This window comes from Pinus tabuliformis, chromosome 9 (genome assembly GCF_031772625.1).
Source record: "Pinus tabuliformis cultivar Carrire ecotype Pingquan chromosome 9, CPIR1, whole genome shotgun sequence".
NCBI classification, from domain to species: Eukaryota; Viridiplantae; Streptophyta; class Pinopsida; order Pinales; family Pinaceae; genus Pinus; species Pinus tabuliformis.
This window is the reverse complement of record NC_142307.1, coordinates 1,970,592,390-1,970,600,423: the sequence shown is the minus strand read 5'-3', so window position 1 is coordinate 1,970,600,423 and position 8,034 is coordinate 1,970,592,390.

Genomic DNA, 8,034 nt, shown 5'->3' with positions numbered 1-8,034 from the left:
GGTGACATGGCTCTTGTCACTCAGTTAGCTCAGTAAATTCGAGTTAGAGGGCTTGGAGTTCAGTTAAGCATGTGTGATTGCTAAATTTTAGTAATCAAGTTCAGTTATTTCTAGTTGTATTTAGTTAAACTAGTTCCAAATGTTGATAGAACTAGTGTAACGTCACTTGTGCAGTGGGACAATAGTCTAACTCAATGATCATCTAGTTAAGTGATCAATAAACTCAAAATAGCTAGTGCATGCAAGAAATTTGAGTTCCTTAATTGTGGTGGAGATTCCAAGGTAGTGTAACAAGAAGTTGTAAACTAGTGAGTGTACAGGTATTCATGCAGTCAAAGGATCAACCTTGGAATTGCACAATTAATTGAAGGGAAAAATCCTAAAAAATGAGGGCTAATTCTTCAAGATTTGCGCAAGGAAATAGGGGCTCAAGAAGAAGCAGAAATTGACTAAGTATGGGTCAGAGATTCTCATTGAGCATAGAGAAAGGTTATTCCCTTGCAGGTTGAGCTCAGAGCGAGCAAGCAATTGTAATACATTCTCTATTCATCTCATTAATGCAAAGAGGCTTGAGGGTTTTTTTCCCAGTTGGGTTCCCCTAGAAAAATACTGTGAATGTGTGGTTTTTCTTATTGCATGTTTAAGAATATTGTTCTAAATTGTGAATTAAATTATGCAGATTAGTAGAGTAGAATTGTGCCCCTTGGTTTTAGATTAAATTTCTTGAGTAGTTGTAATTCTATCACCATATTTCTACACCTTATATAGAAAATAGAGATATCTAGATCCCCCTCCAAGTGGAAAATGACTAGGTCCAAAGAGGTGCACAAATTTGACTTGATCCTGGAGAGTAACAACTAATTGATGTTTGATCCTTGACAAAATTAAATCATGTCCCTTGATCGTGAAGAAAAAAATTGAATTTATTGGTGAAGGCTTTGATCCTGGTCCAAAAAATATTTTTTCCAACCTTTTCTTCTTAAAAAATGCTCTTTGACTTAACCACCAAGGTTCAAAGGTTTGACTTTTCTTAAAAACCCATTTTTTTCCTTTGATAGAGGGCCTCAAAAATATTTTCTAATTCCTTTCCTCGAAATTCCCTCATTTAATTTAACCACCTGGAGCAAAAAAAAATGATTTTCCTTGAGATTTTTTTTTGGTCCAAGGAAATTTTTGTGGGGTTTTTTTTGCCTTGGAAATGCGTCCTTCAATTTTAATCTTCCTCAGGAAAGTCAATCTCCTCCAAAATTTCATTTTTCCACTTGGAGAGAATTTTTATTTTCTCTCATTTTTATTTTTTGACCATTTTATGGCTATTTTTTTTCCTTTTTTTTGGGTAGAAAATAAAATAAATGACTCTAGAGGGGATTAAACACATTTTTCACCCTCAAAGTGAGTCTAAAAAAATATTTAGGCGATGATGTCTAATTATGATTAATCATCCACCTAAAATATTCACAGACAACCCTTTTTACATAAAGTATTACATAGGCATCCCATACAGAGGAGGATTTGAACAATTAAAACATGACCTCTAAACACAACCAAACTCTGCGACACTTGACAAATGATCTAGTATGATAATTACATAGGATCGATAACACTAGACTCATTTAAGGTCATACCATCGAGCCCCACTATAGCTTTGGGGTATGTGTGAGAGAGAAAATCTACCGATTATTTGTATTCGGAAACATGAATAATTGGTGGAGGGTAAAAAAACTCCACTAGATGTTTTTACATGGCTTTATAGTCATACTAGAATATTTTTAAAATAACCACATAGGGTTGCAGAATTTGAAATTATAACTTTGACAAAACTGCTGCAAGATGATGATGATGATATCTGGATATCTGACTGCTTAAACATGATGGAATGCTTTGAAAAAAATGTATGTTGCTATAAGGTAGTTGACACAAAGTGCTCAACAAGTCCATGTGCATATTTTTTGCCATGTTACAGTATAATTCAGTTTCTCCACATTGCAGTTTCATAGTTCACATCATTCCATATTTTATGGGGCACTACATGTATTCCAATGCACAACACTCTCAAGAGAAAATTTCAATAGTGGCTCAAATTGATTGTCTTGATGCCTACTTGACATGCCATGTGTAAATTTTGGCAAAAAGAAGTTCCTTTAAGAAAAATTCATCTTTAAAGAGGGACATTGGCATATAACACATATATAAAATTGTGGCAAGGGGGGCATGTAGAAGTCTTATATACAAGATCAAAGTATGGTTTAAAGCTAAGTTGCATGAAATGCCGAAACGTTTAGAAGTTTTTGAAATGGGTATGGCTAGAAAAGTCACCCTTGGAAAATGGAAACGTCGAGCGAAACATCATATATTATCTAGCAAGAAAAGCAAGAATGAGACACATAAATGAAATTTTAAAACGAAAATGAAGTCTATATAAATTTCCATAGATGATTATATGAGATAAAAATCCAAAATTAGCATTTATAGATAAGACTATACATTGAAGATTCCAAACCAACCTTTATACATGAGGCTATATGTGTTAAAACTGAAATAAAACATGAACCAACGACAAATATTGACTACATATTAGTTATTATAGCAATCCTCATCCTCATTAACAAAAATATAACAAGATATAACAAGATGCTTGTCCAAAAAAAGAGGTAATCCTACTAGTATTTCTGAATCTACTTGAATCACCACTAAAAGAAAGAGCAACCAGAGAGAGCTTTAAGTGTAATTTTTAAAATGAAATTAGATTATGAGTGAAATAAACTTTACAAAAATGATTTAATTAAGTATTTTTGGGAAATAGAAGGGACCCATGTTGTTCTTGGTTGCTTTAGTCTGATTAAGAAAAAAATACCACTTAACTCATTGAAACACTAGTTTTAAGCCAAAATGACCTCGAAACGTCGTTGGCCATACCGTATGGCATTTCAGAGTTCAAAGTCATCTTCAACAAATTCAATGTTATGCTCCAAAGGTAAAATGATTACCTCCAATTCAGCATATGGGGTTTCTTTTACAAAGGTCTTAGCACATATGGAAGGCGTAGTGCATTTTATTGGGCCGAAAACTATAAGCTATCCATTTGAGGTAAAAAGCAAGGCATTGGGGTTAAAGGTGAATATTGTCCATCCAAAAAGTGAACGTTGAGTCTCTTTTTACCACGCAAACAATATTATAAGTCAAATTGATTCCAATAAAGGTGAATCAAACCCTCATCAAATATGCCATAAAGTGTGTTGTCCACCCACATATTGCAAATTAAAAGTTTACATTAGCTAGTTGCAGGGTCTTAAAGTGGGCCTAATGCATCCCAATAAAGTTATGACCCTCCTATCAAGCCATTACAACAATTTGGGCCAAATCCCAGCACATCCATAGGGAACCATGGGAATTCCTTACCACACGTGCAATGGAATTCAAGTAATTGGATTTACCCAAGGTAGACATTGGGAATAATGGGTCAAATCAAGTGGGACATTGCACTCCCAAGTAAACCAATAGTCAACTGAGCAAGTCGAACCCCCGGCAAGTTTCAAAATGTAATAAAAAAAATAAAAAAAATTCATGAAGTGAATTAGTCTCCTAAAAGTGGATGACAATTAAAGTAATTATTTCTTTGGTAAAGGATTTTTCAACTAGTCATTACAAGAGGAACTTTAAAGTGGATGACAATTAAAGTAATTATCTCTTTGGGAAAGGATTTTTCACCTAGTCATTACAAGAGGAACTTTATAAGGCTAGTCACTCCTCCCATTTTTGGTTTATGAACTATGAGATCATAATGCCAAAATTAAATTATCATTTTTGAGTGCAAATGGGAATTGAATTTTATATTCGTTTCTTTTTTTAACTATTGTTGAGATCATGTTTCATAAGATAGATACAAGTATATTAGGTTACACAAAGATTATTAGGTTGATCCAATGAGGGGAAACAAATCACATGGAAAGGAATATCAAAGTGTTGATCTTCATTTTTCTCTTTGTTGGTGATTTGGTGTTTTTAAATCCATTTTGTTGGATAAAACCTTGTCGGGGGTTTCTTCAACAAAGAGAAGATCTCATGCAATGTCATAGTTGGTCTAGTGGCTAGGGACATTTCAAAGGAAATCTCTTCTGGTTGGATTTGGGGACTGGTACAACTATCTTATAGACTAGAGGGGATGTGATAGTCTTTTCAACTACAACATCATTTTCTAGTCCAAACCACGAAGGTGATTTAGAAGGGGTTGTGATTGCAATATGAAACTCGAAAAAGGTAAATCATTGGGCAAAAGGTAAGCCTCATTGCAACAACCAATATATTTAAAAACCAATTCTTTTGATTTTCCTGTTTTATAAAAAATAAAATACCAAAAATATTAATACTAGCTTGTGCTTCAATTTTATTTTAAGTTGGCTAGTTGATCCTTGGGTTTTTGGGCCTTAAATATTATATTTTATCCAAGGAATATTTACTTTCTATATTTATGCACTTAATGCATATATTTCACAAAGATATTTCTAGCATTTTGCAAATCTATAGATGTTTATTGTGGAATATACAATAGATCCAACAAAATACTACACATAAGGGGCATTCCCAAGTACGTATCAATTGCATATACCCTTTTATTTACTCCATAATATTTTCTATACCTTATTATTACGATTTTGGGGTTATTTTGAACATATTCCAGCCATCATAAGTTATAAATACTTGCTAGAATAATTTTCTGCAATTTGACCCCATATTTTTTCAAATAGCTTCCAATTAGCTAGAAACTCCAACTTAGTTGAGATTTGAAGTTTTGAGTGTTAAATATTGTCGTATTTTTTCTGCCCTAGCTTCCTCGACCCCTAGGGCCTAGACCCTTGATCAAGAGTTTTTACAACTTGTGGGTGTCCCCCAAAGTGAATTTTTTATCTTGTTGTTTTCTACAGTTTTTGAAACCCAAAGTTACAAGACAATTATTGATGTTTTGAGCAACATCAGGAGTATTCTCGCGTGTGGGGTGAGAAGGATATGTGATGGGTCTTTGCACCCATAGACCCTTGGCATTTTGATAACCCATGGTATAAACCCATGATATTATACCCTTTGGAAAAGTATAATTACAAGGGTGAGTGATTCATTCTTGTGGCTTGGCAAGAGAACTGAGAGGGATGAGGAGGGACAATAGGGTTGAGCAGGGCCAAGAGGGTCGAGCTAGGCATAGAGACGTGTGGGAGCACAAGACATTGAGAGAGAGTGTTGAAATTTGGTGGCATCAGGAGTTAATCTCCTACCCTTGGTGTTGGGTATGTGAGAGGAAAACACTCATAGAAGTGATTTTATGAATGTATGGGCTAAGAACCAAGGTATTCTGATGACCCATGGTATAGACCCATGGAATTGCACCCTTTGGAAAGAATAAATTAGAAGCCAATGGAGAACCTTGAGATCATCATGGAGAGGAGAATAATGGATGTTTCTTGATTAGAGTTTTGATTTGTTGAGGAAACCGCAAACATACAAAGGAGCAACAAGGTACTCCAAAAGTATATGAGTAAATTGGTTCATGAAGAAAACATGTTAGGATAGATATTAAAGGAAGTCATTAAGATATTCTAAAGGTAAAGAAAGAAAGGTCGCAAGGAGGAAAGGAGAAATTGAGTGAATTAAAGGAAATTCGTACAAGGTCATTAGGTTGTTCTAAAGGCAAAGAAAGAAAGGTCGCCAGGAGGAAAGGAGTAACTGAGGGCATCAAAAGCAATCAATACCCTAGGAAGGGTCGAACCTATGAGAATCTACCATCTAGAGGCTGAAGGATAAGCCATTGAAGTAGATAAATCTAGCCATTGGTTTGAGTGACAAAACCACAATCAAGGGAAGAAGGAATTGTGTCCTAAGGAGGGTCATTTGACTAATAAGGAAACCTTGTAATAGTTGAGCCTATGGAGGGGTCGACTAGTGTTTTTGGGTAGTTCACAGGTCAAGAGGAAGGAATATGTGCCCTAGTTTAGGGCCCGATCTCTGGCAAGAATAAGCCACAACAAGGAAGGATCAGAGGTTGTTGTTTGGAGGTTGGGACATCATGCTGCTATAGAAGGGAAGGTTGCATGCTTGTTGAATGTTATCCACAACCAGGAAAGGGTAGGCTAAGGGCCTGTGTAAGGGATTTAGAGATTGTTGGAAGGTAGTCATAGCAAGTGTAAGGTTGGATAAGAAGGACTGCAAATCTGTAGGGAATATTATAGGTGGACTGAGGGTTTGAGAGGGCTTAAGAAAGCCCTAGGTTGACCGCATCAAGGTACCTCCTATGTTGGCCATTCAAAGAAGGATAATAACTGAAAAGGAAGCATTTTGTATAGCAAGTGAGGGCTGAAAGAACGCAACCTCAATTTAAGAAAACAAAGGTGTGTTTGTTCTTATGTTTTTGGTATTTTACAAGGATTGTAAATGGCCAATTTCCATGGTACATGAGCTCTTCTATTTCTTGTTAAAGGAATAATAAGAAATAAGTTTTGGCCATTAAATTTTGTATATTGTGCATGATTTGATTAATTTTGTGTATTCCATTGTGTAAAAGTTTTAAAGTTAGGCATTTCAGTTTGTTTATGCTTTATGTTTTGTGAAATTGCCAAAACATAGACCAAACCTGGGATGCATGAAATTTTAACATGGTATTAGAGTTGGTTCGAAGAGTAGTTGGATCAAAGATTGCACAGGTGACAACTCTAAGAGGAGGTTGAAGTGAATGTTTGCAGGTGCCAACAATCTTGAAGAGTTTTTGGAAATTGACAACTACGTAAGAGAGTGGTTTGTATAAGCTAAAGGGAAAGCCTATTAACCAAGGAAAGAAGAAGGTTCTAGAGACTCAAACCGAGTCAAGTTTCAAAGGGAGTTTGTGAATTTAGAGGGAGAGTCAAAAACCCCAGAATAGTGTGCCTTCAAGTTCAATAAGAAGAGAGGAGTCTTCCAAAGCCGTCAAGAAGACATCATGGTAGGAGATGGAGATGTAAGACCCTTAGGAGCAGGAAGCTTCGAGGAGCAAGATTTCTTTGAAGAAGGGTCCAATTCTTGCAACAAGATTTGCTTTGGTGATGAAAGAAGAAACTTATGATGAATGTGTTCTAGTATGGGAAACATAGAGACTTTCAGGGAATGGAACTACCTCCCTTACTAAGAGGGAGTGTTGAAATTTGGTAGCATTGGGAGGTACTCTCACATGCCCTTAGTGTTGAGTATGTGAGAGGAAAACACCCATAGAAGTGATTTTATAAGTGTATGGGCTAAGACCAATGGTATTCCAATGACCCATGGTATTGCACTCTTTGAAAAGAATAAATTACAAGCCAATAGAGAGGCTTGAGATCAATCATGGATAGGAGAATAATGGATATTTCTTCTTGATTGACATTATGATTTGCTAAAGAAACCACAAACCTGCAAAGGAGTAGCAGGGTACTCTTGAAGTATGTGAATAAATTGGTTCATGGGGAAAATATGTTAGGACAAATCTCAAATAAGGCCATTAGGTTGTTCTAAAGGCAAGGAAGGAAAGGACACAAGGAGGAAAGGAGCAGTCTAGGGTATTAAGGGAAGTCTGTGCCCTAAGGGTCAAACCTACGGGAATCTACCATCCAAAGGATGAAGGACAAGCCATTGAAGGTAGAGGAAACTAGCCACTGCTTTGAGGGACAACATCATAGTCAAGGGAAGAAGACATTGTGCCATAAGGAAGGTAGGTTGACTGATAAGGCAGCTATGTAAGAATCGAGCTTGTGGAGGGGTCAATTGGTGTTTTTGGGTAGTATGTAGGTCAAGAGGAAGGAATTTGTACCCTAGTTTACGGCCTCACCCCTGGTATGAACATCCCACAATAAGAAGGAAGGATAGAGGGTTGTTGTTTGGAGGTTGGGACATCAGATCGTGGTAGAAGAGAAGGTCACATGCCTGTTGAGTGCTATCCATAGCCAAAAAAGGGTTGGTCGAGGGTTGATGTAAGGGATTTGGGGATTTTTGGAAGGTAGTTGTAGAAAGTGTAAGATTGGATAAGAAGGGACACATACC